Source organism: Nycticebus coucang, chromosome Y (genome assembly GCF_027406575.1).
Source record: "Nycticebus coucang isolate mNycCou1 chromosome Y, mNycCou1.pri, whole genome shotgun sequence".
Taxonomy (NCBI): Eukaryota; Metazoa; Chordata; class Mammalia; order Primates; family Lorisidae; genus Nycticebus; species Nycticebus coucang.
In genome coordinates, this window is record NC_069805.1 from 24,259,957 (window position 1) to 24,284,687 (window position 24,731).

General features: G+C 38.9%; 1 long non-coding RNA gene across 1 annotated transcript in view; it reads right to left on the reverse strand.

Moving 5' to 3' along the window:
• Positions 1 to 23,896, reverse strand: part of LOC128579000 (uncharacterized) — a 38,560-nt gene extending 14,664 nt beyond the window's left edge. Inside the window, exons 1-2 of the long non-coding RNA XR_008378023.1 lie at positions 23,562 to 23,896; positions 16,213 to 16,327 (exon numbers count right to left, since the gene is read on the reverse strand). This is a non-coding gene — a long non-coding RNA (uncharacterized LOC128579000). The remainder of the gene's footprint in view (positions 1 to 16,212; positions 16,328 to 23,561) is intronic.
• Positions 23,897 to 24,731: the final 835 nt, after the last annotated feature.

Here is a 24,731-nt window from a genome sequence, read left to right on the forward strand (position 1 = left end):
ATTCCATAAGATCTCTTGTGAGATTGTTGATGTGCTCTCTTTCTGTTTTTCGAATGTAGGCATCTAAAGCGATGAATTTTCCTCTCAAAACTGCTTTTGCAGTATCCCACAGGTTTTGGTAGCTTGTGTCTTCATTGTTGTTATGCTCAAGGAAGTTAATTATTTCCTGTTTTATTTCTTCCTTCACCCATCTGTTATTCAACAGAAGATTATTTAATTTCCATGCCTTTGGGTGGGCTTGAGCATTTTTGTTAGAGTTGAGTTCCACCTTTAGTGCCTTATGGTCTGAAAGGATAAAAGGTAAAATTTCAATTCTTTTGATTCTGTTGATATTTGTTTTGTGTCCCAGGATATGATCAATTTTGGAAAATGTTCCATGGGGTGATGAGAAGAATGTATTTTCTATATCTTTGGGGTGGAGTGTTCTATATGCATCTATCAAGCATAGTTGTTCTAGGGTCTCATTTAAATCTCTGACATCTTTGTTTAATTTCTGTTTAGAGGATCTGTCCAGCTCTGTAAGAGGTGTGTTAAAGTCCCCTGTTATGATGGTATTATCAGATATCATATTGCTCAGACTGAGTAAGGTCTGCTTCAAGAATCTGAGAGCATTTAAATTGGGTGCATAAACATTTAGAATTGAAATGTCTTCTTGTTGTAGTTTTCCCTTGACCAATATAAAGTGACCATCTTTGTCTTTTTTGACTTTAGTTGCTTTAAATCCACATGTATCTGAAAATAAGATTGCAACTCCTCTTTTCTTCTGAATTCCATTTGCCTGAAAAATTGTCTTCCAACCCTTGACTCGGAGCTTTAATTTGTCTTTTGAGGCCAGATGTGTTTCTTGCAGACAGCAAATGGATGGCTTGTGTTTTTTAATCCAGTCAGCCAATCTATGTCTCTTCAGTGGGGAATTCAAGCCATTAACATTTATTTAGATAATTGATAAGTGTGGTAGTATTCTATTCATCTTATTTGGTGAGAGTCCATTGCTTAGTTTTATCTTTTGCATCAGTGTGGAGGTTAGGTTTTGTCCTTTGATTTCTGAGTTCTTACTTTGCTGCTGATCCATTGTGGTGGTCAGTGTGCAGAACAGGTTGAAGTATTTCCTGTAGAGCTGGTCTTGTTGTGGCGAATTTCCTCAATGTTTGTATATCCGTAAATGATTTGATTTCTCCGTCAATTCTGAAGCTTAGCTTAGCAGGGTACAGAATTCTGGGCTGAAAATTGTTCTGTTTAAGTAGATTAAAGGTAGATGACCATTGTCTTCTTGCTTGGAAAGTTTCATTAGAGAAGTCTGTGGTCAATCTGATGGATTTGCCCCTGTAGGTCAACTGGCGCTTACTCCTGGCATCTTGCAGAATCTTTTCTTTTGTCTTGACTTTGGACAGGTTCATCACAATGTGTCTTGGAGAAGCTTGGTTAGAGTTGAGGCGACCCGGGGTCCGATATCCCTCTGAAAGCAGTGTGTCAGACTCTTTGGTGATGTTTGGGAAATTTTCTTTTATAATATTCTCTAGTATGGCTTCCATTCCTCTGGGGCATTCTTCTTCCCTTTCTGGAACTCCTATAACTCGTATGTTGGAACGCTTCATAAAGTCCCATAATTCTGACAGTGAACGTTCTGCTTTCTCTCTCTTCTTTTCTGCCTCTTTTACTGTATGAGTTATCTTAAGAACTTTGTCTTCTACCTCTGAAATTCTTTCTTCTGCATGGTCTAACCTGTTGCTGATAGTTTCCATTGCATCTTTAAGTTCCCTGATTGACTGTTTCAGTTCCTTTAGCTCTGCTATATCCTTTTTATATTCTTCATATCGTTCATCTCTGATTTGATTCTGTCTTTGGATTTCCTTTTGGTTATTTTCCACTTTATTATCAGTTTCCTTCATTGCTTCCATCATTTCTTTCATTGTTTTCAACATGTGTATTCTAATTTCCCTTTCTGTCATTCCTAACATTTCTGTATAGGTGGAATCCTCTGCAGTAGCTACCTCATGGTCCCTTGGCAGGGTTGTTCTGGACTGGTTCTTCATGTTGCCTGGAGTTTTCTGCTGATTCTTCCTCATGGGTGTTTTCTTTTATCTGTTTCCTTGCCCTAATTTTCCTTTCACTTCCTCTTGCTCTCTAAGTTCTCGTGCCTGTGCACTAAGGGTTACAGGACCAGAAGGGTGAGAAGGTTGAAGAGCAAAAAAGGTATGAAAGAAAGGAGGACCAAGTGTTAAGGAAAAACAAAGAGAAATAGAGAAAGGAGAGTGGGTGGGTAAAAGGAATATTGACAAAAAGAAGAGAGGCACAGAAAGAGAGAGACAGAGCAATATAGGTGTACAGTAGGGTACTTTGATACAACCTTAAAAAAAAAACACCTTCTGGGGTTGCCCAGTTGGGTGGTTCCCTTGAGGTCAGCAGCTCTTTGCTAACCTGATCAGACACAGTACCCCACCTCCACCAAGTAGAGAGGAAAGACAAAAATGCTATAAATCAAACCAAAACAAGCAAACAGAAAACTTTACGGGATAAAATTGGCTGGAAAAACCGAATAATAGTGGTAGAGACACTAACAAAAATGAAGTTCTAATTTTTGAAATAGGCAGCAATGGGAAATTATAATTAAGCTAGAAAAATTGAGAAAGAAAAAGAATCTGTATGGAAAAGGTTGAACTTAAAAAACAAAACAACAATCCACAACATCAAAATAATCAAACAAAAAAAAAAACCAAACCAAAAAAAAAAACCCACAACCAAAAACAAAGCAGTATGTATATGTTATTGAATATTGTCTGGGCAACACGTGGTCTTCTGGTTTATGAGATGTTAATCACAGTTCTTATACGACTGGAGGCTGTTAGTTTCTCAAACCCCAGCAGGTAGACACCCTAAATCTCTCTTCAGCCCACTTAAAAGACACTTTCAACTTGTTCACTTACTGAGCAGAAGCTTTCTCAGGGTAGTGCTTGTCGCTGGAATCAGTGCTGAAGTGGCTATCCACTTACCCTGTGTGTCAAAACTGGTCTCCCTCTGCCCCCAAGGGTTAGGGCTGCAAGGCGGCTCAGACCCCGCCTTAGGCTACTTGGTCGCTGGGTTACCAGCTCCCACCCAATTCCAGCTCTGTGACTATGAGGGCGTAGCTTGCCGGGGCAGATCGCTCACAATGTCTGCCTGTGACCCAGAGCCAAACACTATTAGCTCTGGCTCAGCGTCTGGCTCAGCGGCTCAAACTGGGGCTCTAGACAAAGGCCAAAGTTCTCCGCACTCCCGCTCAGGCTCTCCCCAAGGCAGTTCAGCTGAGTGCCAAGTCCAAAGACACCAAAACAGTTCACAGGTAAGGCCTTTCTGGTTTGCAGTCTCACTGCTACTGAACTTACAGTTGCGGGCAGGTTTAGATGGATTGAACACACGTGACCACTTGCCGGTTTTCCACTGTTTTAGTCCTCCTCTTGGGGTCCAGAAGTCTCTCGCTGACTCCCTGTATCCTCTCAGGGGTGATGATAGGCAGATCCCACCAGCCAGAGATGCCTGGAGTCCTATCTCCCCAGACTCACGGTGCCCAGATGCAAGGAAGCTGTTACTCGGCTGCCATCTTGTTCCGCCCTCCAGCAGCCCTCTTTTGCTAGCAATAAGGCTCACTACCGAATATTCTGAAGCCACATCCCCTGTCTCCCTGAGCAACCAGAAACTCTGAGTATGGGATTTGCCTCAGGCAACTCCAACTTGCAAACCGGGGAAATTCCCAGGGCGGGGCTGACCCAGAGGTCCGCTTTACTGAACCTAAGACGCACCTGGCCCTCAGGGGATCGTCAGCCTATAGACAATACAAGAGCAAAGACAAGCTGATTTGGAACTCAATTCAGCTTCTCTTCTGCAGGGGAACGGCAAAGTTGTTCTGTTCTTTTCTGTCAGTAACATTAATCAGGGGCAAGAATGACCTGAGTGAAAACCCCCCAACCTTCATCAAGCACCCGAGTTTGTCAGGCTTCACCTCCTCCTGCTGGAGAGAGGCAGAGCGCAGCGGCCTGGGAGACTTCCTTGTGATTCAGGCAGGTGCAAATTCCTGGAGTACTGATTCACTACAGGCAACTGGGTCAGCCAACAACAGGGCTATCAGTGACTGGGTGTGACAGTAATGCAAGGTGGGGAAGGTGGCAGCAACCTTCCCAGACTGATCTATTGGCTGGGTGGCTCATCCTGACTCCACACAGCACTGGAGCAAGTGACACCAGAATAGTCACCAGACCCCTGTGATCCAGTTCCCAGAGACCTCTTAAACTCTCTCACCCAAGACAGGTGCAGACTGAGACAATTGATTTGGACCTTTTGAACTGAACCAATCACCTGAGGACACATCAGGTGGTGCCCTGGGTGGTAGGAAGGTTTGATTTTTCTTTTCCAATTGTTTCCCTGTGGGGAGTGGGGTGACTTAATTGACGATATTTCTCCACAGCTGAGACTTCAATCCAGAGTATCTGTTTCACTAGGGTGGAACAGAAACCAGCTGAAAACAAGACAGAACCACTTAGCCCCATCACACCAGTCAGGCCTAAGTTTCTCAGGCCCTCGACAAAGCCCCAGGGGAAAAAAAATCGCAGGGAGTAAAACAACCATGGGGCAGAATCAATGGAAAAACTCTGGTAACATGAGTAACCAGAATAGATCAACCCCCACCAAGGAAAGATATGGCAGATGTGATTGAAGATCCTATTCATAAACTGGCTGAGATGCCAGAAATCGAATTCAGAATTTGGATTGCAGACAACATTAATAAAGTGGAATTAGGAATTCGAAGAGAAATTCAAAAGTTGTCTCAAGAATTTAACGAATTTAAAGACAAAACCACCAAAGACTTAGACACACTGAAGCAAGAATTTGCAGCCCTCAAATATATGAAAAATACAGTAGAATTCCTCAGCAACAGAATGGAACAAGCAGAAGAAAGGATTTCTGACATTGAAGATAAAGCCTTTGAACACTCTCAAACTCTCAAAGAGAAAGAGAAATGGAGAGCAAAAATGGATCATTCTCTCCTAGAGCTCTGGGATAATTCGAAGAAGGTCTGGAACTCCAAATCACTGGAGTTCCAGAAACAGATGAAGTGTCCTCGCTGGGCACAGAGGCCCTTCTGCATGAAATTATGAAAGAAAATTTTCCAAACATGCATAGAGATTCTGAAATTCAGATAGCAGACAGCTTCAGAACCCCAGCATGACTCAACCCCAATAAGACATCCCCCAGGCATATCATAATTAACTTCACCAAAGTTAATATGAAGGAGAAAATTCTCAAAGCTGCCTGGAGAAAGAAAACCATTACCTTCAAAGGGAAGAATGCTAGAACGACTGCAGATCTCTCTGCTGAAACTTTTCAAGCCAGAAGAGGGTGGTCACCGACTTTTAATCTCCTAAAGCAAAATAACTTTCAACCCCAGATCTTGTCTCCAGCTAAACTGAGTTTCATTAATGATGGAGAAATTGAATACTTTAATGACATTCATATGTTGAAGAAATTTGCCATAACCAAACCAGCTCTTCAGGATATTCTCAGACCTATCCTCCATAATGACCAACCCAATCGTATAACACAAAAGTAAACTCATTCAGAAACTTCGGATCAAACTCCAATTTCCACACTGGCGAAAGGATTAAAAATGCCCACTGGACTTTTGAAAAACTCGATACCCAAATCTTCACCAGAGTTATCAATATTCTCCATTAATGTGAACAGCTTAAACTGTCCTCTAAAGAGGCATAGGTTAGCTGACTGGATACAAAAACTCAGGCCAGATATCTGTTGCATACAAGAGTCACATCTTAACTTAAAAGACAAATACAGACTCAGGGTGAAAGGATGGTCATCATATTTCAGGTAAATGGAAATCAGAAAAAAGCAGGTGTTGCAATTTTATTTGTAGGTACAATAGGATTTAAACCAACAAAAGTAAGGAAGGACAAGAATGGTCACTTCATATTTGTTAAGGGTAATACTCAATATGATGAGATCTCAATTATTTATATCTATACACCCAACCAGAATGCACCTCAATTTATAAGAGAAACTCTAACAGACATGAGCAACTTGATTTCCTCCAGCTCCATAATAGTCGGAGATTTCAACACTCCTTTGGCAGTGTTGGATTGATACTCCAACAAGAAGCTGAGCAAAGAATCTTAGATTTAAACCCAACCATCCAACATTTGGATTTAGCAGACATTTACAGAAAATTTCATCCCAACAAAACTGAATACACATACTTCTCATCAGCCCTTGGAACTTACTCCAAAAACAATCACATCTTAGGTCACAAGTCTAACCTCAGTAAATTTAAAGGAATAGAAATTATTCCATGCATCTTCTCGGACCACCATGGAATAAAACTTGGGCTGAGTAACAACAGGAATATGCATACTCATACAAAAACATGGAAGTTAAATAACCTTATGCTGAATGATAGCTGGGTCAGAGATGAGATTAAGAAAGAAATCGCCAATTTTTTGGAACAGAACAACAATGAAGACATGAACTATCAGAACCTCTGGGACACTGCAAAGGCAGTTTTAAGAGGGAAATTTATAGCACTGCAAGCCGTCCTGAAGAGAATGGAAAGAGAGGAATTTAACAACTTAATGGGACATCTCAACCAACTGGAAAAGGAAGAACATTCCAACCCCAAACCCAGTAGAAGAAAAGAAACAACCAAAATTAGAGCAAAATTAAATGAAATTGAAAACCAAAGAATAATACAAGAGATCAATAAATCAAAAAGCTGTTTTTTCGAAAAGGTCAATAAACTAGATAAACCTTTGGACAACCTAATCAGGAAAAAAAGAGTAAAATCTCTAATCTCATCAATCAGAAATGACAAAGACGAACTAACAGCAGACACTTCAGAAATCCAAAAAATCCTTAATGAATATTACAAGAAAATTTATTCTCAGAAATATGAAAATCTGCAGGAAATTGACCGATACTTGGAAGCACGTCACCTTCCAAGACTTAGCCAGAATCAAGTAGAAATATTGAACAGGCCCATATCAAGTTCGGAAATAGCATCAACCATACAAAACCTCCCTAAAAAAAAAGCCTGGGACCAGATGGTTTCACATCAGAATTCTACCAAAGATTTAAAGAGGAATTAGTACTTATATTACTCAACCTGTTCCAAAAAGTAGAAAAAAAAGGAAGTACCCAACACGTTCTATGAAGCAAACATCACCCTGATCCCCAAACCAGGAAAAGACCCAACAAGAAAAGAAAATTATAGACCGATATCACTAATGAATATAGATGCAAAAATATTTAACAAGATCCTAACAAACAGAATCCAGCAACACATCCAACAAATTTTTCCTCATGAGCAAGTCGGTTTTATCCCAGTGTCTCAAGGCCGGTTCAATATACGTAAATCTATAAATGTAATCCAGCATATAAACAAATTAAAAAACAAAGACCATATGATTCTCTCAATGGATGCAGAAAAAGCTTTTGATAATATCCAGCATCCCTTCATGATCAGAACACTTAAGAAAATCGGTATAGAAGGGACATTTCTTAAACTGATAGAGACCATCTACAGCAAACCTACAGCCAATAGGATATTGAATGGAGTGAAATTGGAATCATTTCCACTCAGATCAGGAACCAGACAAGGCTGCCCATTGTCTTCATTGCTTTTTAACATTGTAATGGAAGTTTTAGCCACCGCAATTAGGGAAGAAAAGGCGATCAAGGGTATCCATATAGGGTCAGAAAAGATCAAACGTTCACTCTTCGCAGATGATATGATAGTATATCTGGAAAACACTAGAAACTCTACTACAAAACTCTTAGAAGTGATCAAGGAATACAGCAGTGTCTCAGGTTACAAAACCAACATTCATAAATCGGTAGCCTTTATATATACCAACAATAGTCAAGTTGAGAAAACAGTTAAGGACTCTATCCCATTCATAGTAGTGCCAAAGAAGATGAAATATTTGGGAATTTATCTAACAAAGGACGTAAAAGATCTCTATAAAGAGAACTATGAAACTCTAAGAAAAGGAATAGCTGAAAATATTAACAAATGGAAAAACATACCATGCTCATGGCTGGGAAGAATCAACATTGTTAAAATGTCCATACTACCCAAAGCAATATATAATTTCAATGCAATCCCTATTAAAGCTCCACTGTCATACATTAAAGATCTTGAAAAAACAATACTTCAATTTATATGGAATCAGAAAAAACCTCGAATAGCCAGGACATTACTCAGAAATAAAAACAAAGCAGGAGGAATTATGTTACCAGACCTCAGACTATACTATAAATCGATAGTGATCAAAACAGAGTGGTATTGGCACAAAAACAGAGAAGTAGATGTTTGGAACAGAATAGAGAACCAAGAGATGAATCCAGCTACTTACCATTATTTAATCTTTGACAAGCCAATTAAAAACATTCAGTAGGGAAAAGATTCCCTATTTAACAAATGGTGCTGGGTGAACTGGCTGGCAACCTGCAGAAGACTGAAACTGGACCCACATCTATCACCATTAACTAAGATAGACTCTCATTGGATTAAAGATTTAAACTTAAGACATGAAACTATAAAAATACTAGAGGAGAGTGCAGGGAAAACCCTTGATGAAATGGGTCTGGGCGAGTATATTATGAGGAGGACCCTCCGGGCAATCGAAGCAACTTCAAAAATACACTCCTGGGACTTGATCAAACTAAAAAGCTTCTGCACAGCCAAGAACACAGTAAGGAAAGGAAGCAAACAGCCCTAAGAATGGGAAAAGATATTTGCAGGTTATGTCTCCAACAAAGGTTTAATAACCAGAATCCAGAGAACTCAAACGCATTAGCAAGTATAGAACAAGGGATCCCATCGCAGGCTGGGCAAGGGATGTGAAGAGAAACTTCTCTGAAGAAGACAGGCACACGGCCTTCAGACATATGAAAAAATGCTCATCATCTTTAATCATCAGAGAAATGAAAATCAAAACTACTTTGAGATATCATCTAACTCCAGTGAGACTAGCCTATATCACAAAATCCCAAGACCAGAGATGTTGGCGTGGATGTGGAGAAAAGGGAACATTTTTGCACTGCTGGTGGGAATGCAAATTAATACATTCCTTTCGAAAGAGATATGGAGAACACTTAGAGATCTAAAAATAGATCTGCCATTCAATCCTGTAATCCCTCTACTGGGCATATACCCAGAAGACCAAAAATCACATCATAACAAAGATATTTGTACCAGAATCTTTATTGCAGCCCTATTCATAATTGCTAAGTCATGGAAAAAGCCCAAGTGCTCATTGATCCATGAATGGATTGATAAATTGTGGTATATGTCCACCATGGAATATTATGCAGCCTTAAAGAAAGATGGAGACTTTACCTCTTTCATGTTTACATGGATGGAGCTGGAACATATTCTTCTTAGTAAAGTATCTCAAGAATGGAAGAAAAAGTACCCAATGTATTCAGCCCTACTATGAAATTAATTTAGGGTTTTCACATGAAAGCTATAACCCAGTTACAACCTAAGAATAGGCGGAAGGGGGAAAGGGAGGGGAGGTAGGGGAGAGGTGGGTAGAGGGAAGGGAATTGGTGGGATTACACCAGCGGTGCATCTTACAATGGTATATGTGAAACTTCCTAAATGTGGAATGTAAGTGTCTTGGCACAGTAACTGAGAGAATGCCAGGACGGCTATGTTAACCAGTGTGATGAAAGTGTGTCAAACGTTCTGTGAAGCTAGTGAATGATGCCCCATGATCATATCAATGTACACAGCTATGATTTAATAAAAAAAAAAAAAAAGAAAGAAAACAGTGGTGAGAGGGAAATATTTTTCACTGTATGTCTTTTGGAACGATTTGATTTAAACAAGTGTATGGTGCCCCATGGTCATATTGATGTACACAGCTATGATTTAATAAAAAAAATATATATAAAAAAAAATAAAACAATGAATATGTTACTTATTCAATATTCCTCTTTCCAATAAAATAAAAAATAAAAGTGTAAAAAAAAAAAAAAAGAAAACACATCTGGTGATAAATTATGTTCCTAAGATGACACCTAGCAAGTGGGAAAGCCAGGAATGCAACCCAGGCTTCGGGGAACCTAAAGCCTCTCTTTTTTTCCCCTTTATGACCCACCTATGGCTTATCTTATTCAAGGAAAAGTTTATCTAGTTAAAGCTTTCTTCCCTCTGCCCATGCCAATTAAAACTAAAATATCAAACTACACTAGAAGTGAAAATAGAAAAAAGCTGATGAAGCCACAGGATCTGGTAATAGCAATTAATAGTCACTTAAGGATAATCTAACGTCAATATTCTTTAAAGAAAACAACTTAAAGCAAAGACTCACTGAGTCATTCCAAAGACAAATGAATCCCAGCTCCTACTTATGGGAAACACAACATTCTAAAGGAAAACTATATAAGCAACAGAGGTTGAAAAATACTATGAAAGAGTGAAGAAGTTCATATTAAGTCATAAACTAAACTACAAGTTTAAGTCCAAATTTCATAAAACTAACTAAAGCCTGTCAGCTAATATATCACCAAAACACCAAATTACAAACAAATATCAGTCAATATTGAAGGAAAAGATAAATCCTTCTGTATACTGTCCTTCATATTGCCCAGTCAAAATAACTGCTTTTCTATCTAACTGAAGATCTGTGTTGATATTTTTCACTATATCTCAATAATTATGAGATGATATTCTTACTTATTTAACATTTCTGAGGAGAGTGACTATTACCACTCTAGAACACCAATCCGGTTTAAAAAAAAAGAACTAACTCGTATAACTTTGATATTCATCAACTAAATGTATATTCACTTTATTCTTAATTAAAATTTCCACCACATCTGAATGGGTTTCCTTCAGAGCAAAGAAGAGTGGTGTGGTGTCTTTCTGCAATACAGCAAAAACAATTAATACAATACTTGACAAAATTACACACTTTTATAAGTGGAAAACCTTATACAAGGTCCTAAAGTTTTACACATAATATAGAAAATAAATAAAAAGTAGCCCCTTCCTTCTCAGTACTCTGTGCTTTCCAATGTGCCACTCCTTCCATTGGAAACACCTCTCATCTGCCTCATCACATCAACTTAGGTTACCTCCAAAACTCAATTCAGACATTTAATGCTTTCAAGAATCTTTGCTTTTTTTTTTTATACCATTGTATATTGTAATTATTTTGCCTTTTTTCATCTAAACCAAGAGCTTCTTGTGGGCAGAGGCAGTATCTATTATTAATATCTCTATATCCCCCTAGCCTAAGTTATAGTAGTAAACATTTCACTATTTTTATTGAGTTAATGATCTAAATTATTACCCCTAGAGCAACATTTCTTACACTGGATTTCAAAGAATACCTACAAGAAGTATGTACCCCAACACAAAGTTTTCATGATCATCTATGCATAAGAAATATTACCAAAATTTGCATTATATGTCCAATATTAGAGCAATATCTTGAATTTGCCTAATCCCTCTTTGGCAATACATTTTTTGGGAAAACAATAACATTGGAGAAATTAGAGTTTCAGCGATACAGGGTTGAAAGCTTTCCAACAAAGAGGGAGTATTTCACCAGGTGATACCAACTCACGGGACTCTCTTCTATCGATGGTGACAAGACCCCAGATGACAATTCATCTGTCACTCCTGCTTCAAATGGTTTCCTAAGGTGTTCTGAGTGAAGAAAAGCTAGGCTTCAAATGAACTTTGCTTGCTTATTATTAAATGGCCCATGGGATGTCTCTTGTTATAAGATTATCAATTTTTTACTTGGAAGGCTGAGGCAAGAGAATTACTTAAGCCCAAGTGTTTGAGGTTGCTGTGAGCTGTGACAGCACAGCACTCTACCAAGGGTGACATACTGAGATTCTATATCAGAAAAAAAAAAAAAGATGATCAATTTTTATCTCAGCTGTTAGAAAGCTCACAAAGAAATTTTATTCTCAATGAAAATGGTTCTGGACACCTAATGCATATTTACCTTTCTAATCCGTTTTTTTTCTATTTTCTCTTTAAATTATGTTTATTTTAGGCAAAATATAAAGCAGAAATATAATGGTTTCTCAATAGAAATTCTAATACTGACCTACATGAATTATTTACAGCCTAAGTAAAGGCACTAAATCATTTGCCATTTTTAAGGGATGGTGCTGAGGAGAAACATATGTCATCTGCAATATGGATAATCTATCCAACTACAACCATGCTTAACTTAAAAAGACTTATAGGTGTTCTAACAGGAAGACAGCTATTTGGTAGATGCAAAGACAAAGGGTTTTTAAAAGCCATTTTCTAAGTTCTAAGATCTGACCCCATCTTAAGGGACTAATACAAAGTATAGGTTGCATACTAGACAAATATAATCTATCTTGAAAACCTTGAAAGTTTTATCAACAAATACTATAAAACAGAAGTCACACATTTAAGTACTTGTGGAGGCACAGTATGTGACCAGAGTAAGCAAAGTACCTTGGTTGTTGCAGTAGCAAACTGGAAAGCCTATGCCTTCTATCAAGAGCCAACCTCGGCACCGCCTACCGAACAGTAAGATGGGCTCAAGGGACTCCTAGAGACTCCTCAAGAAAAGCCTGACACAAGATTTGATGATTCCATAAGTGAAGCCTGAAGTCCAGAGTTTTGCCTGTTTCCTAGTACATGTTGATTCATTGTATGGAAGGATATTAAACCTATCTATGGTCATAACTGAACTATAGACTGAGTGTTTTTATAGATGATATACATGTATTTCCAAATGGTTATGAATGAAGCAAGTATTCGTATGTAAAATCTTCCCTTTCTTTAGCATGATAAGTTCTACAAAAAAAAAAAATCAGGCCCCAATATGGAATAAAAATTGCTATTAAAAATTCATAATATCCACTTTGAAAGTTTTCCAATATGTATTCAGTTACCGTCTATTTGTATTAATATTGAATTCTTGGAAAGTTTTCCAATATGTATTCAGTTACCGTCTATTTGTATTAATAGTGAATTCCCCCAGATTGTTAACCAAATGAATAACTAGTTCCTAGGACTATTGAAAATGAATTATTAAAAAATTCCTATATGTATTCTTACTAACTTCAAGGTTTTCAGTGTTTCAAACTGCCATCCTGATTATACTGAAGCTCTATGACCCTAACAGACCCTAACAGATGTGCTAAGATAGTTCATATTACAGCTTCAACTTAAAAAATGGTAAATGATTTGCTACTATTCTGATTGAGAAAACTCTACTTGTAATAAACATTTGTTGACTTAATCATCTGAATGCTAACAAAGAGGAAATACTAAAATGGTCAGTCTGTAATTATTGAAAGACTACTTATTAGAGTTTAGAAAGTCAATTTCTAAAACCCCTCTTAATAACAGTGAATGATTGATGGTTCAAAGTGAAAAGAAGTTGCTCTGTAAGCTAACAGATATTAAAAATAATATTCCTTTTACCTTCTTACGCACTAGGAGACATCATAAACATCAGTCTAATATTACTGGAAAGCAGAGATTTGATGGAGAAGTAGTGCCTCCAGAAATTTACTACTTTTTTGATATATATGAATTCATAATTACACTTAAGTGTTTAGTGTATTGGAGTCTTGAAGAAATTGTGTTGTTCTTAGAGACAGGGTCGGAGAAAGTGTCAAGAACTCCTGGAATTGGCTTGGCACCTGTAGGCCAGCGGCTAGTGCACCAGAGATATATACCTGAGCTGGCAGGTTTGAACCCAGCCAAGGCCTGCCAAACAACAATGACAACTACAACAAAAAAATAGCCCAGCATTGCGGCAGGTGCCTGTAGTCCCATCTACTTCGGAGGAGGAGACAAGAGAATCCCTTAAGCCCAAGATTTGGAGGTTGCTATGAGCTGTGACACCACAGCACTCTACGGAGGGGGATATAGTGAGACTGTCTCAAAAAACAACAACAACAACAAAAAAAACAACTCCTGGGATTGAGTGATCCTTCCTACCTCAGCCTCCCATGAACTTGGACCATAAGCACATGCCACTGTATGTGCCAAAATATTTTTAAATATATGTGACTGGACTTTATTAGATTTATTAAATCAAAATCTTCAGCACAGAGCCTAGACTTGTAAATTATTCTTTTACATTTCTCCAGTTCATGGTGTTGCACAATTCTAGAGGAGAATTAAGGGAGTAGACAACCACTTTTGTCTCATTGTCTACCTACATGGACTATTTCTGTTACCACTCACAGATTTGGCCAAAAAGAAGAAGGAATAAGAGGTGGAGTCATTACTGAAATTCCATTTAATGTTTCTAGGGAAGGGGAGAACAGGGACTAGTGAACTCAACATGCAACTTGATTTTGCTACTTAAAAGGTCCTTCTCTCCCACCTTCCCATCAAGAGATTCTAGTCTTGAGAGCAGAGTTTAGACTCTTACCTAAGTGGCTGCTTTGGCCAGATTAGAATAATCAGTTAATTATCTGTTCTTCCTTCTTTCCTACTTCATCATACTTATTGTCAATCTGGTTTCCTCAGAGTTCTCCTAAAATTCATGCCTAGGCAAGTCTACCTCTCACTAACTCTCAAACTGACAATTATTATCCCTTAAAATAAAGAGATTCTGTTTTTGTTTTTGTTTTTTTTTTTTTGTAGAGACAGAGTTTCACTTTATGGCCCTAGGTAGAGTGCCATGGCATCACACAGCTCACAGCAACCTCCAACTACTGGGCTTAAGTGATTCTCTTGCCTCAGACTCCCAAGTAGCTGGGACTACAGGCGCCCGCCACAACGCCCAGCTATTTTTTTTGTTGCTGTTGTTGAAGTTTGGCAGGGGCGGGGTTTGAACCCACCACCCTCGGTATATGGGGCCGGCACCTTACCGACTGAGCCACAGGTGCAGCCTTATTATTTTTTTTTTTTTTGTAGAGACAGAGTCTCACTTTACTGCCCTCGGTAGAGTGCCATGGCGTCACACGGCTCACAGCAACTTCCAGCTCTTGGGCTATGTGATTCTCTTGCTTCAGCCTCCGGAGCAGCTGGGACTACAGGCACCTGCCACAACGCCCGGCTATTTTTTTGTTGCAGTTTGGCCGGGGCTGGGTTTGAACCCACCACCCTCGGTATATGGGGCTGGCGCCCTACTCACTGAGCCACAGGCGCCGCCCGAGATTCAGGTTTCAATATTAAAAAGTGGGGGGAGAATTCGCAAAAAAACCTCTTCTTGTTATTTCTCGCAGTTATGTAGCTTTTTTTTTTTTTTTTTTTGCAGTTTTTGGCTGGGTCTGGGCTTGAACCCGCCACCCTCTGGCATATGGGGCCGGCACACTACTTCTTTGAGCCATAGGCAACTCCTGCAGTTATGTAGTTTTTTAAACTGGCCTGCATGTTTCTCCGCCTCCTTTCCCCTTTCCCCATTTTCCTCTTTAGCCATTGCTTATGTGAGGCAAATCATGTTCTTAGAAATTACTTTTTAAGGAACTTGTCAATAGAAAGATTTCCATTTCTTGTAAAATACATTTCTATTGTCAAAGTTTTAAGATAAAGCCTATTTCTAGGATAAATTGACTTTTCTGTGTTGTTTTACAATAATAGAAAAAACAACAGAATGGAAAAAAATTGAAAAAAATAATTTAACCTTCAACAAATTCAGTGTTATCACAAATATTTACCACAAATACATAAAAGAAGCTGTACTCTCTCATCCTTCTTTGAAAGTATCAATATTTCAACAGAAACCTTAGACAATTGAGCTATTTCAAAATATGTTAATTTAGGGAATGCTTAACTTTCCAAACTTGGAAAATTGAACCCTTACATATGTCAATGTTAAAACAAATGCATTTCCAATATTTTGAAAATAAAGTCAGTTGATCTATACCTTGTTCATTATTTCCACATTGGCACCATATTCAAGGAGTTTTGCTGCAATTTTTACATTGTCTCTGTAGGCAGCGTACTGGAGAGCACAGTTACTGTGGATATCAGCAATATTGGGATTGGTGCCATGTTCTAGGAGGACAGTGACACTGCTCACTCCCACATTACATGACTTGTCAGTATTAGACCAAGAAATAGATTATAAATTCTAGGAATTCAATATAAACCTTTCACAGATTTCACTTATTAGTTATATTCAAATGAGATAAATTTATTTTTACTCTATGGGTTTAAATCAAATCCATCTCATGCTGAAATTTTTGCCAGCTACATACCTTTATCAGAGGTGTCCTCTCTTCAGCATCTCTGATGTTCAGATCACAGTTCTTGTCAACCAACACAGTGGCCACCCTGGCAAAACCTTTTGAATAAGCCACTTGCAAAGCACTCCTATGAAATTGAGAACTCTTTTAAAAATTGTAGTACACTAACTCAAAACATGTAATTATTCATGTAATTGTAAGCATTAAGTTGTATGTATTCCTGTTTTCAGGACAAATCTTTAATTTTCTTGTGAAGATAGAACAATATTAATAAGCACTCACTGTGTAACAAAAGAACAGCCTATTGGAATCCAAAGACATTGGCCTTTGGATTCAGTTCAACTTCAGCTTGAGACACACTTTGGCTTAGCTTTTCTGTGCCTCAATTTATTGTCAATAAAATGGATATAAAAATAGTAAGTGCACTTCACAGGATACCATTGTGATGCTGCATATTTTGAATAGTTCCTGGCAGAAATAACAGCTCAGTAATTGTTGGATATTATAACTATTACTGTGACTGCTAAGAAAGATGACATTTTGATTAAGTAAAATAATACAATCATATCTACTTTGTGGTATGTTTTAGAGATTAAAAATACAACTGTATTTCAATGCTTCTAAGATGTTAATTTTTTGGCATTTTAACATCTCTGACTTAGGAATGTCACTTATAATTCATGACTATAACTATAATTGGCAGCTTTTTAAAAATTGTGTTATTGAACCTAAGATAATGGGGCATGGCATACTCCATGGTAGCTTATAGTGAGTAAGATTTGGCACACACAGGTCTCTAGCCTTTATTTTCATATGATGACATTTAAAGAAATTTTAGTTTTTAAAAGTACTATGACAAAAAAGAAGGCTGAAATAACAACAATGAATTTTCAAAAGAAAGTTAATTCTCACTTTGATTTCAAAAATCTTTTTTTTTTTTTTTTTTTTTTTTTTTTTGTAGAGACAGAGTCTCACTTTATGGCCCTCGGTAGAGTGCCGTGGCCTCACATAGCTCACAGCAACCTCCAACTCCTGGGCTTAAGCGATTCTCTTGCCTCAGCCTCCCGAGCAGCTGGGACTACAGGCGCCCACCACAACGCCCAGCTATTTTTTGGTTGCAGTTTGGCCAGGGCCGGGTTTGAACCCGCCACCCTCGGTATATGGGGCCGGTGCCCTACTGATTGAGCCACAGGCGCCGCCCAAAATCATAGAACTTTTTTTTTGTGTGTGGTTTTTGGCCGAGGCTGGGTTTGAACCCACCACCTCCAGCATATGGGACTGGCGCCCTATCCCTTTGAGCCACAGGCGCCGCCCTGATTTCAAAAATCTTTAAAGCAAAGGAAATGCAGGATTCAAATGGAAAGTGCGGCTCATTAGTGCTTAGACTGATCAACATATAAATGAGATTATTTCCAATGATTAGTATTAGTAATTAAGACTGTTATAAAATTTCAAAGGTCACTTAAAGTTCTTTTTTTTTTGCAGTTTTTGGCCAGGGCTGGGTTTGAACCCACCATCTCCGGCATATGGGGCAGGTGCCCTACCGCTTTGAGCCACAGGCACCGCCCACTTAAAGTTCTTTTAAAAGAAGTTTTTAACTTTAGAAATGCTTTTTCTGCTTTTATAAAAGGAACCTTTTTATCTATGCTTGATAGAAGGGAGGAAAAACTTCACTTGAGATCAAGTCCTAATGCAACAATTTTAAACCTCTCAACTTTCTTGGGCTGGTCAGGTAAACATTGCCTGAAAGGCAATAGTATATGTCTGCTACCCAGGGGTTACCAGGTTATGTTTGGAGAATAAATGGATTGAAAGGATGGATAAGAAGTTCAATTAAAAGAAAAAAAAAACTCATGAAGTAAAACAATACTTTTAGAGTATTAATAATCATTTATATTTGCCATTTTTATTTTCTTAAGGGCACAAATAAAATGATTAATCTATAATTATTTGTGTATATGTAATAAATATATATAATGAAAATATATGTACATAATAAAATGTATACACAACAAAATACATGTATGTATGTATGTATGTATGCATGCCCCTTGTGTCGACCAGTGGTCCGGGGCGGGTGTTTGCCCTGCACTTTGTCGGGGGCATTCGTGGGTCCACCAGATATCTGTGTCGGGACTTTTTCGATATCTGTGTCTCAATTTTTCGGTCCGCTAGAAGAGATCCTGTTGCTAGGGGGCATTCACGGGTGTGCACCCATAAAGCAGGGAGGCAAGCCGTGTCCCCTACCCCGAGGATAGCTCAGCTTGGGGTTCCCCACCACCCTTATTTATTTATTTATTCTTCTTTCCATCCATCCTTTTATTTATTTTATTTAGTTAGTTATTATTTTTTCTTTATTTTTTTTGAGACAGAGCCTCAGCTCAGCGGTGTGTGTGTGTGTGTGTGTGTGTGTGTATGTATGTTTGCATGCCCTTCGGGTCGACCAGAGGTCCAGGGCCGGTGTTTGCCCTGCGCTGGGTTGGGGCGTTATCGGGTGGACCAGATACCTGTGTGCGACATTGAAATTTCTCGGTCCGCTGGGAGAGATCCTGCCGCTATGGGACTCTCGCGGGCTGTGCGCCCTCAAAGTGGGGGGTGAGGGTGGAACGCCATGTTTCCTCCCCGGGGGATAGCTCAGCTTGGGGTTTTTTTGTCCCCCCCCTTATTTATTTATTCTTCTTTCAGTCCTTTTATTTTATTTATTTATTCTTTAGTTTTTTGAGACAGAGCCTCAGCTCAGGGGTGTGTGTGTGTTTGTGTTTGTGTGTGTGTATTTGTGTATGTGTGTATGTATGTATGTATGCATGCCCCTCTGTCGACCAGTGGTCCCGGGCGGGTGTTTGCCCTGCACTCAGTCGGGGTGTTCGTGGGTCCACCAGGTATCAGTGTTCCCACTTTGAAAGCACAATAACTAAAAAAACGCCAGGAAGGCTACGTCAACCAGTGTGATGAAAATGTGTCAAACGGTTTATGAAGCTAGTGTATGATGCCCCGTGATCAACTTAATGTACACAGCTATGATTTAATAAAAAAAAAAAAAAAAAGAGAAAAAAAAAAGAAAATTTTTTGGTCCTCTGGGAGGGATCCTGCAGCTAGGGGGCACTCGTGGGACGTGCACCCACAAAGGTGGGGGGGGACCGCTGCTGCCCCTCCCCCAGGATAACTCAGCTTGTTTTTTTTTTGCCCTCACCTTATTTACTTATGTATTCTTTCCATCCATCCTTTTATTTAGTTATTTATTTTCTTATTTCTTATTTTTTTTTGAGACAGAGCCTCAGCTCAGGGGGGTGTGTGTGTGTGTGTCTATGTGTATGTTTGTATGTGTGTTTGTATGTATGTATGTATGCCCTTCCAGTCGACCAGAGGTGGGGCCGGTGTTTGCCCTGCGCTCGGTAGGGGCGTTCGCTGTGGGGACCAGATACGTGTGTCGGAACTGAAAATTTCTCAGTCTTCTGAGAGAGAGCCCACTGCTAGGGGGTGCTTGTGGACCGTGTGCCCCCAAAGTGGGGGGAGGCATGCCACATCCCCTCCCCTGAGGATAACTCAGCTTGGGGTTTTTTTGCCCCCACCTTATTTATTTATTTATTCTTCTTTCCATCCATCCTTTTATTTTATTTATTTATTTGTTTTTTTATTCTTTGTTTTTTTGAGACAGAGCCTTGGCTCAGGGGTGTGTGTGTGTGTGTATGTGTGTATATGTGTATGTATGCATGCCCCTCATGTTGACCACTGGTCCGGGGTGGGTGTTTGCCCTGTGCTCGGCTGGGGCGTTTGCTGGTGGACCAGATATCTGTGTCAGGACTTTGAAAATTATTTGGTCCGCTAGGAGAGATCCCAAGAAATTTGAGGTTGCTATGAGCTAGGATGCCATAGCACTCTACCAAGGGCAACAAAGTGAGACTCTTCTCCACAAAAAAAAAAAAAAAAAAAAAAAATTATTCCTGATATTGATCATATTCTGAAGTCTGCTTTGTTTGAAATTAAGACAGGTATTCCAGCTTTCCGTTGATTGCTATTGATGTGATATATGTCCATCTCCACTTTCAGCCTAACTTTTTCTATTTCTAGTAGATGTTTTTGGTAGACAGCATATGGTTGGATTTTGCTTTTTCATCAGATTTAACAATCTATAATGTTCAACTGATTTGTTTAGACCATATTTAAAATGAGTACTGATACAGTTATATCAAAAGCTGCCATTTTGCTATTTTCTATTTGCTGCATGATTTGCTTGTTTCTTTTTTGCTCTTTTTTCTTTCCTGATTTACTCATTTATTTATTTTATTATTATTTTTTTAGACAGAGTCTCACTATATCGCTGTCTAGAGTGCCACACCATCACAGCTCACAGCAACTTCAAACTCTTGGGCTTAAGCAATTCTCTTGCCTCACCCTCCCAAGTATCAGAGACTACACACACCCACCACAATGCCTGGCTTTTTTTTTCTTTTTGAAACAGTTTCACTATGTCACCCTGGGTAGAGTGTTGTGGCATCACAGCTCACAGCAACCTCAAACTCTTGGGCTCAAGAGATTCTCTTGCCTCAGCCTCCCAAGTAGCTGGGACTACAGGCACTCACCGCAGCATCCAGCTATTTTCTTGTTGCAGTTGTCAATGTCATTTAGCTGGCCCTGGCTGGGCTTGAACCCACTAGCCTCGTTGCATGGCGCTGGTGCCATAACTTCTGTGCTACAGGCGCATAGCCTTTCCTGGCTATATTTTTGTAGTTGTAGTTGTCATTGTTGTTTGGCAGGCCCAAGCCAGGTTCCAGCCCACCAGCCCTGGTGTATTTGGCTGGCACACTAGCTGCTGAGATACAGGTGCCAAGTCTTTCTTTACTAATTTAAGTTGAACATTTTTGTATCTTTCATTAACTTGTGTATACTTTATTACATTTTTTTTTTGAGACAGAGTCTATGTCACCCCTTTGTAGAGTGCTGTGGTGCCACAGCTCACAGCAACCTCAAACTCTTGGGCTTAAGTGATTCTCTTGTCTCAGCCTCCTGAGAAGCTGGAACTACAGACACCTGCCACAACACCCATCTATTTTTGTTGCAGTTGTCAATGCTGTTGTAGTTGGCCAGGGATGGGTTCAAACCTGCTACCCTCAGTATATGGGGCCAGCCCCCTATCTACCCAGGCACAGGCACTGCCCCAGTACAGGATATTCTATTGTGAACTCTTTAGATTTTGAATCTAGAAAGTATTTCTTACTTTTTCATTCCTAGTATGTAGGCTGGTTGATTTTTTAGCCCATTCCATAGCTTTTACTAGAGAAGAACTGAAGTGGGAAGGGAGGTATGAAATACTTTCTTAAGGGCTATGCAAGTCATTTTTCCTGTCTTCCTGATATTAATTGTCCATGTCAGTGTTTATTAGTGTGGTCTAGGAACTCTGTCTCAAAATCACTCATGAGTCTAGGTAGAGTTTTGTGTACACTGAACATAACTGCCTTTAGCATTATTTGTCATGGTTGGTAACCACATTTGACTAAATCTCATCTTCACATAAAGTTGTTAGTTCCTTGTGAGGAATGATTTATGTTGACAGACTTGAAGCTTACCATTTAAATTTCTTTTCCTTTTCCAGTCACTTCCACTTTGTAGGTTTGGTTTTGAATGTGCTTACTTTCTTGGTTTATTTATAAAGTTTACCATTTAGTGGTAATAGAGGGTAACTTTCATTCACTAAGGTTTAACTCTGTGGTCCTGTGAGATGGCTTTGAAGGCTAAGAGAAACTTGCTGAGAGGAGGAATTCAATGAATTTTATGTGTATATTCTAACTGGTATTAGTTTTATATCAAGTTTATGTCACACTGTTCTATATGGGTTATATTATAATTTGTCATACCCAGGCATGCTTTTCTTTTAATTACAAGAAAGCATTATAGATGGCTTTTAAAAATAACATAATGTTTATGATTTATTTAAGGGCTAGGCAAGGGACGCTGCTTCATAACAGAATCACGGACTGATTGGGCAATTCAGGGGTAGACCAGAGGCTGTAGGAGCTGCCCCGAAGTGACATAGTTTAGTAGGAGGAATACAAGTAGACAAATTTCATTTTAATAACTGTATAATTAAATACTGTAAAAGATACAAAACAAAACATGAACTCTGGAGGACTGGGAAAGTTTTCATGAGGAAGGATGATCTTTTCAAAGGTCATTTAGCGGCAGATATATCCTTTGAGTCTTGGTTTCCCATTCCAATAATGTCATTCTCTTTTTGTAGAAAATCTAATGATGTAATCAACCAAACAACTTTTCAAAGTAAGAAATTTTGTGCTGATTCAGATGTCTTATCACAGGAACTCAGACATTTTAACCTAGGAAGTACAAAATTGGTTGAAGAGTCTGTGAAACAATATGATAAACTGAGTAGCAACCTGGAAAAAATATGTCCAGAGACTGATCAGAGATGTGAGTCTCTGAACACAAGCACAATTTGTTTTTCTGAACATTGAGCATCTTGCTTAAATAAAAGGGAACAAGAACTTCAGAGCTTATTGGAGGTAATAACTTTGTAAATGAAAAACCTATTTTTTTTTGTTGTTATAAATGTTTGTTTCTTCATTTATTGAGATTTTGTTTGAAACAAAAAATATTGACTTTAATATTAGAAACAAAGATTTTGAAATATTTGCTGCTAAAGTTTGGACTCAGCCTGAGAATGATTTTTTTTTTTTTTCCTAAGAACATTCAGGCATTTTTTTTCTCTTCCTGGTGTTTCCCTTGTCTGTGCACACCCAATTGCCTCTGTCTGTGGTGCTTCTGTTCAGGTGGAACCCAGTTGTGTCTGATCCTGTTCACTCCAGTAACATGGCTGTTGTACATGCCCATTTAATTATGAGCTATATCCATCTAGGGAGGTAATCCATTCCATGATTTGAATAGCATGCTCTTAGAAGTTCATGAGTTCTAGTTTAAGGAAGCTAGAGGGCCCTCCCATTCTTTGGTAAGGGTCCCCAAAGACAAACAGGCTGTATAGTGATTACTTCAACTGCCAAGAATACTATCCTGGCTGGTCTATCTCAGGTTCATCTCCAGAAAATCTGGGGTGCGATTTATAAGGATCTAAAAGGGCTTGCTAATTTAACTACCTCCTTCTTTTAAGTATACCACAGAAATAAATAAAGATTAGCCATAGAAATAAAGCTTAGCTGTAAAAATACCTTTATTGAGCCCCCAGATTTTCTGTGTAGGGAACCCAGGGCCAGTGGCATCATGCTTGTTTGTGGAATACTATAGTTTGTGCAGAAGCCTTCCTTGGAAACCATTTAGAATTTCTATTACTGTGAATGTGTACATGTTATTAAGTAGGGAATTAGTCATCTCTGTTCTCTTTGATTAAAACTCACATTTCCTTGGGCGGTGCCTGTGGCTCAAAGGAGTAGGGTGCTGGTCCCATATACTGGAGGTGGAGGGTTCAAACCCAGCCCCCACCTAAAATGGCAAAAAAAGTCACATTACCTTGAAAGGACACAAAGTATTGTCAAGTGGGCAAGGCAGATCATGTGTGTTCTCTGTTACTGGCCTCCATGTTTTTCTTTTTCTTATTAAATCGTAACTACGCACGTTGATGCATTTATGGGGTTCAGGGTACTGCTTCAATATACAATGTGAAATGCTTATATTGAGCTAAGTAACACATCCATCACAATTATACTCATTTCTTAATAGTTTTGAAATGTACCATTGCATCATGCATATTAGGTGAGGTCCCCCTAAATACCCCTCTCCTCCCATATCTTCCCTCCCCTCCCCTCTCTCTCCTCTTCCCTTCTACTTTCTGGACTATAGTTATGTTTTGCCATTCATATGATGTGTACGTGATCATATAATGATTTCATAGTAGTGTTGAGTACACTGGATACTTTTTTTCCATTCTTGAAATACTTTACTAAGAAGAATATATTCCACCTACATCCAGGTAAACAAAAGATGTGAAGATGTGTACATGCCCATTTAATTATGAGCTATATCCATCTAGGGAGGTAGAAGTTCTCCAACTTTTCTATGGCTGCATAGTATTCCATGGTGTACATGTATAACACAGTTTGTTAGTCCATTCATGGGTCAATGGGCATTTCAGCTGTTTCCATGTCTTGGCTATTATGAATTGGGCTGCAAAAAAGCATTCTGGTGCAAATGTCTTTGTTGTAAAATAATTTTTGATATTCTGGGTATATACCTAGTAGAGGAATTGCAGGATTGAACAGTAGGTCTACTTTTAGTTCTTTGAGTGTTCTCTAAACTTCTTTCTTATTAGCTTGCATTCTCACCAGCTGTGTAGAAGCGTTCCCTTCTCTCTGCATCCATGCCAACATCTGCAGTTTTGAGATTTTTGCCATGTGGGCTACTCTGACTGGAGTTAGATGGTATCTCAAAGTGGTTTTGATTTGCATTTCTCTGATGATTAAGGATGATGAGCAATTTTTCATGTGTTTGTAAGTCAAACCCTGCCGCGGACCGCCAGTCGAATGAGTCTCAGTCCGAGGGCTTTCAGGGCGAAACGGCTCAGGTTGATT